Source organism: Passer montanus, unplaced genomic scaffold (genome assembly GCF_014805655.1).
Source record: "Passer montanus isolate IOZ18808 unplaced genomic scaffold, ASM1480565v1 scaffold85, whole genome shotgun sequence".
NCBI classification, from domain to species: domain Eukaryota; kingdom Metazoa; phylum Chordata; class Aves; order Passeriformes; family Passeridae; genus Passer; species Passer montanus.
Genome location: NW_024373812.1, coordinates 506,886 through 519,186, shown reverse-complemented (window position 1 = coordinate 519,186; position 12,301 = coordinate 506,886). Strand labels below are relative to the sequence as shown.

The following is a 12,301-nucleotide window of genomic DNA, read 5'->3' as shown; positions in this document are numbered from 1 at the left end:
CTTTCTCACCAAGCCCTTTCACCCAGAGAAGTGTGTCGGTCAGGCAGGTCTAGCTTATGCTTACTTCTCTGAGAGGGGACTGCAGTGTTCCAGACTGACGCACAGTCTTTCGGGATGAGAAGCTGGCTCTCCAGAGTTCTGGTGCTCATTCCTTTGCAACAGATGTTGAGGTAGAGGAAGCCTCAGTGAAGAACCAGCTGTCTGCCTGCATGTTGGAAGGCTGCCTGAAACAGGCTTCCCTCACAATGTTACAGAGGAGGAAGAGGCACTGTGGGACACCACAAGGTTTGGCCAGGCACTGAGCTCTTCTAGGGCTTTCTGGCTCATTACAGATACTACTCTCTCCATGTTCCAGCTAACTGATGGAGTAATGTCTTGCTTGGGTCATGAAAAATGAAGTCTAGAAAGGAAGATGAATCTTTTAACTCATACTGCTTTTTCAAGGGTCTGCCTTTTCCAGGGAGATATTGGTTGAGCTAGGAATTTTTTTCTGACTCAAAAGTGGTTCCAGCTTAATTTATTGTACAGAAGGAGCTGATTTGGTTAGGCACAGGTTCCTCTTAGAAACACGCCTGTAAAAACTAGTTTGTGATCTGCATTCAGCTGGTTCCAGCCATGATGAGCAGCCCTTGGAGCAGACATGCTAATAGCAGTCTGTGGGGAGCTGTGCAAAAAAAAAAGCCTGTTGTGGCAGTGGTTGGATCCTGCCCTTCTTCCTGTGACACAATCAGTTCTGATTTCAAACCTACAGATGGTAAAACAGACCATTCTTGGCCTTTCTCATTTTTCATTCTCATCCCAGCTACTCTAGTGGTAGGTCCTTAGTGTATGGCCAGCTTTCTGCTAAAATCAGAAGTATTTTCTGATTGCATCTGTCTTTCTCCAAGGCCAGGTTTCCTCCTGCTGTGGGGGCTGAGGGATTTCACATGGAGTGGTGTTTCACCTCTGTGTTTCAGCTGGCAAAGCTTCTGGCACCAGGTCAGACTCATGACTGGTGGTGGGGGCTGAGGGAGAGTCTGTGTGGGTGCTGGCACACCCTGCTCAGCTGGGTAGGAGAGAGCAAGCATGGCCAGGGCACAGACTGCAGGGATGTGACTCAGCTTCCTTGCTGCCTGAGTCAAAAGAAGGGCAGAGCTGGGCAGCAGAAACAAACCACTCAGCAGAATCCAGTACACATGTCCTCTGAACAAAAGGGGAATCAGCCCAGACCCTGTCGGTGCACATCTTATCTCATGGAGAACATCCCTGGGAAAACCCAAGATTTGCTCTGTTTCTGCTTGGCCAGTGTGGTGCTGGAGGGATGCTGGGGAAGCTGAGCAGCTCACAACAAAGCCGTGTGGTCACTTGGTGCCTGCAAGTTTTCTGCGAGGTGGTATAATCTCTGCTCTGATGTCACTGTCACTTACCAGGAGCTTTGGGCCTCTCTTCAAGCAGACAGTCAGGTGTTCCCAAACAGGAGGATGGTGATTCCTCTCCCTCCTCTTTGGCAGCTTGTACACCCTATTTCACAGCCAGTGTTTCTCTGCAGAAGGATCAGTTGGGATCTGGGATGCTTTTGCCCATTGTTTTTGGTCTGCTGGTGGCATGAGTGTTAGTGGGATGGCAGGCTGCCTGGGAGTACTGGAGGGGAGAGCATGTGCTTCCACTGAGCACCATGAGCCCTAGCTTTCCTGGCACTGGCATCTGGAGTGGGACAATTCACCCTTGCCACACAGCCTGCTGTGGCTGATGAAGGGTCACAGCACATGGGTTAGGGAATTGTCAGAGGTTACAGAATAAAGCCCATGCTAGTTCTGGGATGAGGATGTGATACACCTTCTTTCTCAGCCCACTGCATTAAAGACAATACCCTGCTGCCTTACCTGGACATGTGGACCATCTATGAAGAGGGGCTCCAGCAGGTGTCCACACCAACCAAGTCAGATGTCTGCCTGATTGTGTTTTATTCCAAGTGATGAATAGGAGGAGAAATGGCCAGCAATAACTCCTCACCACAGCAGTCTCTTGGCTTTGCAGAGGCAGGACAGTCCCTCTGTCTGTCCACCCTGCAGCAGCCAGCACAGTCCTGTTGGGTCAATAGCAGCAGCTTTCCTTCCAGGAGAAAACCTTTTTTGCTTGCTTGGGAACATCAGTGCACACAATTGCTGCCCTCACAGTGCAATCATTAACACAGGCAGTGAGCTAAAACAAACTCATCCAGAACTGCAATTCTGTGCTGAGGTGCTGGTGATGCTGTTCTAGGCTTAGCTGAGCTCTTTGATTGAGCATATGATGTGACCTGAAGAAGAGAAGAGAAGAAGGAGAAGAAAGAGGTGGGGGAGAAGGTGGGAGGCTTTGTCCTGTGTCCACTGAAGAGCACGAGAGAAGTAGAGAACAAAGAAAAAGAATGCAAAGGAGTATCAAGACTGAAAACCAACAGTGAAGAGCAAGCCCCTTTTGCTTCCTGACTGCAGATGATGTGCTTGATTATAGGACTCCCAGAGATGAGGAGCGTTTGTTTGGAAGGCATTCCTCTTCAGGAATTCCTAATTGTTGTTTGTGAAAGTGTAACAATTTGGTCTTGAAAAGACAGCTGAGCAGCCCCATTGTAGAGGCAATCAGGGCACTGGTTTCAACCAATACAACCCATGCAGCCTCTGACCCATGAGGAGTGTTTGATGGCCTGTATGGTACTGTGGGGGCATTTTCCTGAAAATCAGCCCATTCCTGTCCCTAGAAGGACTTTTTGGGCACAGCAGAGTCCAGGAATGTTGTGGTCTTTTTCGTAATGTTGCCAGTGCTTTGACTACAGGTCCCTGCTTTAAAAGCAAGATGTGAAAGCAGGGTGTCATGGATTTGATCATGACGGATGGAGGCAGATTCTCCCTCCTCCCCCTGGAATAATTACTCCTTTTGTTATGGTTCTTCATCTTTAGGAGTCTACTACTGAAATCTTAATGATTTAAGTATTATAGACTTCTGCTGTTAGCAGCACCATGACCATGACACCCTACTGAAAATAACAATAGCAGAAGGGATGGCAATCTTCCCATTAGGCAAAGCTAATGCTGCTACCAAACTCCCCTGCTCCCTCACAGGCAAATCTGGAAAGAGCATTACTTTTGGCATGAATACACTTCCAGATTTCCTCCATTATACTCTTGTGTAAGCATTGTTGCCATCATAGCTATTAAGCATGTGTTAGCCCATTCAAGTTTTGCAAATATTGGTATAAGGAAGATGAGGAAAGAAAACCTCTGGGCCATGAAGTAGACAGCTTAGAAGGCTGATAGCCAGGCCTGTCTCCTTCTGGAGTGATGCAGGGTAAAAAAAGCCCAACTGAGGAGATGAGCAAAGTTTGCTTTGGCATGTGCCTTGCTTACTGTGGGAGAACCAACACCCAGAGAAAATGCTGCAAGCACACAGTGAGCCCTCCTGTGATTAATTGCAAAAAAATCCCTATATGAGCAATGTTGCCGATAGGGTCTCTAGTTGCAAGCAAATTAAGAAAGTTTTCACAAAACAAAAATTGCAGTTTTTATTGTCTTACACACAGGCACAGCATGTGTGCAGATGTGTGCATGTATATGTATACAGTCCACATGATATTGACAGGTCATGGCAGATGCCTATTTAAAAAAGAAAAAAAGTAACAGTAAATTGCAGTTTTGTGCAGTTTCTGTATCTGCACAAAACAACAGAGTAGCAGCTGTTTGGACACACTCACTTTGAGTAGGTCAGATGCTGCAAGTCAGGAGACCTCCACCAGAATAATGAGAATTACATGATTTTATGTCATCTAAGAACGTGCTCATTAGCGTGTCATCCCCCTTTCACATGCATGCATCTCTCCTTGTTTTCACTCCTGCCCACGGCAACGCAGGGAAGGCAGTTCCTGTTGCCCGTTTCTCTACAGAGGGGCACGGCGACTCCCTCTCCAACCCTCTTAATTCCCCCGGGAGGGGCAGGTGTCCCTTGGGCGTCCCTCAAGGTCCCATGCTGTGCCCAGCCTTGGGCTGCACCGCCGGATGGGGTGCGTGTGCGGTGTGTGTGTGCCGTGGCACACGGCCTGCGGTGCTCTGTGTGTGTGTGTGCCGTGGCACACAGCCGGCGGTGCTGTGCGGTGCTCTGTGTGTGTGTGTGCCGTGGCACACAGCCGGCGGTGCGCTGCCAGTCGGGGCCGGTGTGCGGGTGTGCCATTGCACACTTCCTGCGGTGCGGGGGACCGGGCGCCGGTTTCCGGTGGCTGACAGGAGCCGGAGCCCGCCGCTGCCTCCTCCGGCGCGGAGTACCACACACCCACACACACCGCGGGGAGGAGGAGGAGGAAGAGGGCGGAGGGAGCAGAGCAGCCCCCCCGCCCCAGCCCCCGAGCGATATCGCCCTCATCCCCCCATGCAATACGGGCGATATAGCACGGCTCCCCGCCCCGCGCTGCCGCGGACAGACACCTGCAGGTACGTGACCCGCCCGGCCGCCCGCGGGGCTGCGTGTGCGGGGCTGCGTGTGTGCAGGCAGCGCTGCCCGCCGCGGGGGCGGGCGGTGCTCCCGTGCCTGGCTCGCTCTCTCTTTGTGCGCGGCCAGGGGCTCCCTCGGAAGCTCCGCCGGGCACAGGCACGGGTGCCCCGGCCTTGTTGCGGAGCGCGGTGCGGTGGCGGGGCTCGGTGTGCCTCCCCGGCTGCACGGGGCGTGCCGGTGAAGGACAGGGGGAGGCAGCGGTGCTTGAGGGGTCGTGGTTTGTCACAACATACGGAGTGGAGTGGAGCCCCTCGCCCCGCCTGGCATCCTCCTGCAGAAAGAAAAGTGACCCTTACATCGCCCGCCCCCCTCCCACCCCCAGCTCCCGGCTGAAATAGAGGCGGGCAGGCGCTGGGGGCTGTGGTTTGGGGCCCCAGGGGTCTGCAACGAGAACGGGGCCGGGGGCCAAGTGCCTGGCGGGGTGGTTTGGTCCCACTTGAGGTTCGAGCCCCCGGCACGTCCCTCAGGGGAGCTCCGAGGGGTCCCTCTGATCCCCAGCCCAAGCAGACAGTGGGGGTGAGCACTGGGAAAGGCAGCTCCACACTAACTTGGCTTCCTACCGAGACGAGGCAGGAGCAATAAGGCAAGCCAGAAAACAGAAGCAAGCTTGGAAGGGATGGTTACATGCAAAGGAAAAGAGTGAAAACGATGGAGAGATATATTGAGCTTTCTGCAATTCAATTCCAGCTGTCAGACACAGAGCTACACTCCAGCCAGAGGAGTAACTATGATACATTAAAACTCACCTTCCATCTGCAGCATTACTGGTTATAAATATCTCCTGAACACAGCTGGCAGTTCAGTAGTAGTAGATGTAGAGTGCGGCTATTTCCATTCAAGTGAGTGAAGATCTGTCATCGGAACAAAACAATACACTCAGTAAGAATGACATCCTTGTATGTGGCTGGCTTTCAACATTTGAATTGTTAATTGGTGAAGTTTGCTTTTGACTGCCTTCTTTGCCATTCCCCCACTTGTCGTTCTCAGAAATACAACCTCTGCCGGTGGTGTTGCAATGCTAGAGCTGTGATAGATGCTAAAGCTTGGCTGTGAACTGGCACAAACAGTAATGTTTTTCATTTTTCTGTTGATTTGAAGAGAAATGAGACTAAGCACTTAGCATGCTTGATAGCAGCAGTGAGAATTTGCATGAAATAAATGATGACGTCCCTTTGCTCTGCTCTGGATGGCAACTTTTCAGCTTTCGAATTAGGCTTGTTTCCCTTAGTTTTTTTTTTTTTCCTTTTTTTTTCCTTTTTTTTTTTTTTTTTTTTTTCTTTTTTTTTTCTTTTTTTTTTTTTTTTTCCTTTAAACAGAATAACCACAAAAGGTCTTTTCAGGTCAGGAATGACCAGTTCCTGTTTCTCTCATGGCTTCTTCAGCTCTCCTCCATATAATTCAGAGCTCAGACCAACAAGGCTGTACTCACGTGGTTGTGCAATTAACCTAATAACCTCAGCCAGCACCACACTGTGGGGCACGCCAGCCCCACAGCACCATGTGCATGGTTTCAGACCTTTTCTGACTGACTGGCTTTACCGGAAGCCGGGAAAAATTGCCCTGGGGGTCAAATCTGTCAGTTGTCTCAGGCTGATTATTCAAACGTCTTTTCAGGTTTGGCCAAACCTGTTTTTGCTCACTTCTAAAGCCGCACAAAAATTGGAAATCACGTGGTTCTTTTACTCACCTACTGTCTTGTGCTGAGCCTGGTGCTCAACCTGGCTAAATCATGCCCAGTGCCCATCTTTCCCTTTTGCCTGTGGCTTCAAGCAAAAAGCAATTTTTTAACCTTTTGCTCAAGTTTATCAGCTCTTTGAAATCCTTCACAGGTAAGCTAACAAACAGGGTAGTTTAAAAACCTTGCACCCAGAAAAGTAATGGATAAAAGAATTGGCAAAAAGATACTGTGTGGTTTAGTATTAACACAAAGTGTTGAGGGGATGATATGTGGTCTTACATGCAGTGTAAAACTGTTGTGAGAGAGATACATCATGGAGTTACTATTTTTGCAGTTGTCACTAGCTCATCTCAAGAATGTAGCAGAAGGTTTCCTTTGTATTCCACTAAAATAGATAGATGTTCAGACAGTAACTTCAAACTTGTGGAGAAACCATAACAGCTCAAGTACTTCTCTAGCCATTGTTAGCAAGCTGGAGTTTTTTTGTAACCAAATATGTATTGATACTGCTCCTGCACTGATGCATCTGTGCACTGCTAGTTGGTATTACACCAGGAAGTTTTCTATATTTTAACTTACAGAAAGTTTCAAAAGCACAGTATAATTCTATTTCATTCACACAGTGATAATGGATTTATAGTCATGAGTTCCTAGAGCAGCAGCAGTTTACTGCCTTAGCTGTCCACACCTGGCAGTCACCAGCTGCACCTGCCTTAAGAGGCCGCTGAACCTCGTCCTGGTGCCAGTTTGACTTGGCTGTCCAAGTGTCCATCCACTGCAGCTCCATGGAAACTTGGAGTTTCAGCAATGACATCTTTTGGTATTTCCAGGCTCCCATCCTTATGCCTCTCTACCTTCCTTCCCTGTTAGTCATAAAATGCAGACAGAAGAGGTCTGAATGTTTTAAGTGTAATCCCAACCTTGGCACTCATCTCCACGGTGCCACTGTTTTTCCACATCTGTGCTCTGGGAGTGATAACCCATCCACACAGGGCTTGCAGAGGTGGTGTGAAAATTAGCTGCTGTTTGTAAGGCACTTTCGCAGAAATGTCTGTGGCAACTGGTCCTCTTGAGGATTGTTGCACATCTGGTAATTCAAGTGTAACTGGCTGAACATTGGCTCTGCTTCCAAAGGTTATTGCTGCACACCTTTTTTGCAAAGCAAAACAGGGTGAGATTAAGGTGACTTAAAAGTAAAGCTAAATTTTATTGGCTTTTCTAGTCCCTTTTTGTGAAAAATATTTTAAAATGAGTGTTAGTTTGTATCAAATGTTTCCCTCATGGATTTGCATAATAAGTTAAAGGAACTCAAAAGATATATACCTTACTATGAATAATGAAAAGAACAAATGGAGCCCAGCTGCTTCATCCTCATTTACTTGACTTTGGTTCTGATTTGTTCATTTATGAACTTTATTTACTAGTAAGGTTGGTGAATTCTCTTGCAAGACAGAAATTACTGGGTGTCAGTCCTCTCTTGTTTCGGTGGTAGCGAGTACCCCTCACAGATTCCCTAATGACACTCCTGGCTAGCCACTGACCATCTGTGTTTTTCCTGAAGTAAATAAAAGGTCTTGGTCATATGACTGTCCAAATTTAGGCATTCAAGAAGGAAACAAAATAGTAAGTGCCTTCAGCATGGTGAGAATATGTTGTAGTGTAGCTGCAGTCATACATACACAATTAGGGTGTGTTTTCTTCTGAGAATCATATGGGGAAAAGTACCTATTTCAGATCCTGGGTTTAGCTTGATCTTTGTAGAGCGTCTGCTTTGCCTGATTGTGTGCTAAGAAATTACTCTGTGTGATCTAGGGGCTATCCTCAATTACAGGTATTTTTAACATTTTCTGCGTGGTAAGTTTTTATCATGGTCCTTGTATTGCTGAAGAGTTCTTTCACATTTCATTCCCTTTTCTTAGTTTGTGTTTAGCAACAGGCAGGATCTGAAACTTTTGTTCACTTGACTGTTCACTCAGAGACACCATGAGTTTTGTTGGACTCAGGCATCTTAGGATTTTAGTCCTATGAAAAGTTTCAGGAACAAAATTTTGCCTCTAAGTGCAGAATCACAGGGTTAGATTAATGGTATTCACTGAGTGAGTACTGTGACCTTCTGCAAGTTTTTATTTCTATTGTTCAAGGCAATTGTTTTCTAAAAGCAGTCATCATACCTTAAATATTTTACATGTCTGTTTTACAAACAGAACCCAAGATAACTGGAAGAGATAAGGGGAGGAAAGAGATTCCTGTCCCACTTTCTCTCCAGCTTTGAGCTTTGTTTATTTCATCAATATTTTTTTTTTTTTTTTTTTTTTTTTTGTGTATGGTCTGCCCTATTGCTTTCCTCTGTGATCTTCAGTAAACTATCTTTGATCAGAGTGGACAATCAGGCATTAAAAAAAAAATCTTAACATTTTTTGAAAACAGGAACATAACCATGTAGCAGTGATCAAATATCCAAATGTACATGAGACTTTACTTCTCATCTAGTCCAGTGGAAGCTTTCTTGCATCACCAGTGCTGTACTTTGAAAACTTGATTGTTCAGTTCCTTGATCTAAGAACAGCTGCATCTCCAAGAAATAGGCAAGAAAGATCTCCAAGATGTAATTATTTTCTACAGCATTTTTTTTCAAAATATTTTTAAAGTTGACAGCAACTGGTTTTAGTAATTTTGAATTTCATTGTCTAACCTCATGGGGTTAAGGCTGGAGAAAAACAAAACCACTGATAATCTAGTAGATTAGAGATTTCAAATGAAATAAAGTGAAATGAAATGAAGCAACTAGAGCCACACGATGAGACATTCCATGGGATGAGTGGATGGTGTGCCTGAGCAGCCGGAAGATCCTTATTGCTGTAATTAACCAGATTAAAGATAGAGTGATGTTAAAGTGACTACGGTCCTGTTCCTCCCTTATGCTAGACCCGGAGTCTTTGTAATCTCTTTGTTACTCCCGATACTCCTCATTTACATATAAATTGGCTGCCGCCCCCTGCCCTGTTTAAGTGTGGAGAGGTGTTGCCCGAAGCAACCAACGTGAAAAAGGACAGCGAGCTGCACTGTGTGGGACTCAGGACATCAAAGGCCCCCGTTGGCTGGATCCAGCACCACTGAGCTCTCTCGCTCTCTCTTCCTATCTCTTTTCTTTCTCTTTCTCTTCCCTCTTCCCCCATCCTCTTTCTTGCTCTTTCAAGTATATTTCATTTATTGCAAAGTTTATGAATACAGCCATTTGCTAACGGTGTCCCTTCATGCCACTAACCATTTGTAAGTTCGCCCTCAAATAAAATTGTTACTTATTAAAGGACTACGGGTGTTGTTTTAATGCATGTCTAGCCAAAGGTATTTTCGAATCTGAGTCACTTGCCTACCCCTCTTGTGTTGGGCAGCCGTAAGGGATACCCAGTAAGTGGCCAGGGAGAGCAGGGCAATAACCTCTTAGCTGTAAGCCAAGACAGGTTTGAGCAGTGCCAAGACAACAGCTGCCCCGGAAAAGCCAGACCTTGACTGCTACCCTGCTTGAGGTCATTATCTCCTCCTTCCCTGTCTCCAATTAAAAAACCCAGATTTTATAGTATGGCTGTCCTGAACCCAGACATTTATTTTGCAGGTGCAAATTTCCATGTGGTCGAGGACTGTGGTTTACAAACTGAATTACACTTAATAGGTTCTTCAGTAGAGACCCAAAATAGCTGCTGTTATATTTTATTAATATGTAAAGGTGTGTCATATATAAATATTAATAGTATACAAATATAAAATTATGCTTATTTTTAAATACGCATACATATGTAAGATCAATAATACATATAAGTAACATAATTTTATTTTGAAATTATGTTCTATATTCTGCGATATTAAATATAATGTAGTCTACTAGCATGGTATATACACTTCATCATTATGCATTTTTATTTTTATTGTTACTATTAAACATGTATGTGACGGAATGTACATGACATTCCATTGTCAGATGAGAGAGAAAAGAGAGGTCTTGCACAGAAGGTGTCTGACTTACAGCATGAGTGAGCTGTGGTTCTGCTAGCATCTGCACTATCCAGTATTTTCCTGAATGATACAGTATAAAAATGACACAGTTCTGTCTGTATTGCATTTGTGCAGAGCATGAGGCCAGAAAGAGACACAAAGATATGGGAGCACAGAGTCAAATTTCAAAATCATCTCAACAGGTTGGAGATCTGGGCTGGAGATGACTGGATGTGAGGTGTAAAATGTAGGGTTCTGCTCTGTGCTAGGTGAGGAAAATGCTGACATTACAAGCTGGAGAACAATCTTTTTTTTTTTTTTCTTTTGTAAACAAAAAATGCTGTGCAAAGGGAAGGAGGTAACTTTGGTCTATGGCCAATGTGGATGGGACAGGAGAACAATTTTGGTAGGAGGGGTAGGAGGGAAGCTCAGGGCATCAAAACAAGCTCATTATCCAGTGTAATATGGGAATAGGTGTGCAGAGGAATGTATGTCAGTGGCATAAAGAGGAAAACATTGTGGTGAAATGAAAACACTTCTCAATTGGCATATCTTCAGCTTTGTCCGTGTCACAGTAATGATGTCTGATATGCTGGTGCAGAAAAGCACTGGAACAGTGAGAAACCTCCTCTGTTTTGTTGAACCACACACTGGCATGGTATTTACACTACAGCAGGTACTTCTGTTCAGTTGTGCATAGCAAGTTTCTAGAATGAGAGAGCTAATCTTTTCCCAAAATTAGGAAAATATTAGCTTTTGGTATGCACTTGGTGTTGCAGTGTAACTTTTCTGTTTGTCTCCTCACCTTAAACCTGAAGTCACAGACTGTAATTTCTATACTACTGGTATCTTTGCAGTCTAAGTACAGAGGGGAGAGGGTGTATTTATGTTACAAGTGTTCTCCCAAAGCTGTAGAGAAAACCCTCATCGCCCTGTGACAGTTTGCAAAATCTGCTGCAACACACCATAAGGAGCCAGCATATTTTAGCTGGTAACACTCCAAATGTCATAGCTTGGAATTTGCAAAATATTGCAGGATGGAAAAAAAAATTAATGAACTTTCTCAAAATGTAGAAGCTGGCACTTTTTTTTCTTTTTTATTTAATCTGTCAGATTTTGATCCTTGCTGTTAAGCTGGCTTTGTACAGGAGATGCCCAGCTACTCATGCAGTGGAATGTTTTCTGTTTTCCATCATGTGGATTGTCCCCTATGGCAGTCCACAGTCATACCAGGTCATGCCACTCTTCACTCTGAGGTTAAATATTTGCTCAGATTTTGTTGTAACTGAAAGCTTTTTATAGAGTCTCCCTTTTTTCATGTTTAATGAGGAAAGTGAGTATTTCCTGTTCAAAATTTAGATTTCATACTGTCTTTTTTTAGCTCTGTCAGGGGCAAGAATTATGTCTGGTTTCTTTTTTTTAAACTTTCTGATCTGTAACTATAAAAACAAGAGTGTGCTTTTAAAAACTGAGCTCTTACAGTGCCAGTGTTAATTTTTTTAAACCCAGGAGGCAAACATTTATTGTGTAACCAGTAAATTGCAATTGAAACTGTTCCGTAAAGTGGCACAGTCTCTGCCAGATATGCGTATCCTAGCAATTTTACCAGACTTGACGAGGGCTGATGACTTAATTTCAAACCATTCAAGTTTAACATTTCCATCTCTGGCTTCCAAAAGTGCTGTTACTATAACTATTGTGGAAAAAAGCAAGTTAAAAAGAAGTGTTGTGTTTTGTGTTTATAATGATTTATTATTAACTATTCACTGGCAGGTGGATATTTTCCAAATCTTCTAGATTTCAAGTTGTATTTCAATGTAGGTTCTCTTTACAAGATTAAAATTAGTGCCTCCAAGCCAAGACATGCAAAAAACCCTCATGCAGATAACTTGTGTCCACAACATCTTTCAATTAAATTCCATTTTCTGCACACAGCTTTGCTTCATAGCAGTGTACAGCTAAGAACCCCATAAATGACAAATTTTGTCTGAACTCAGTATTATTAATTAAGCAAGCAATGTAGTATTCCACCAATTTTGTCTGACCTGTTTGGCATCAGCCTAAAAATCAGGCACAGTGCCAAGTGTTTGCTGAACAGGCAGTATGATTTGATTGAAATATTAGTGACAAAGACTT

The 12,301-nt window shown here is 44.7% G+C and overlaps 1 protein-coding gene across 4 annotated transcripts in view; it reads left to right on the top strand.

Moving 5' to 3' along the window:
• KIAA1958 (KIAA1958 ortholog) overlaps nucleotides 1-12,301 on the top strand; it is a 73,346-nt gene that overhangs the window by 11,488 nt on the left and 49,557 nt on the right. For 2 of the 4 annotated variants that reach the window (XR_005630307.1, XM_039733227.1), the window contains exon 1: nucleotides 4,305-4,436. The exons of the other annotated variants lie outside the window; for them this stretch is intronic. The gene's annotated coding sequence lies outside the window, so the exon portion shown is untranslated. Of the gene's footprint in view, nucleotides 1-4,304; nucleotides 4,437-12,301 lie in introns of those variants that run through there. 4 annotated transcript variants of the gene reach the window in all.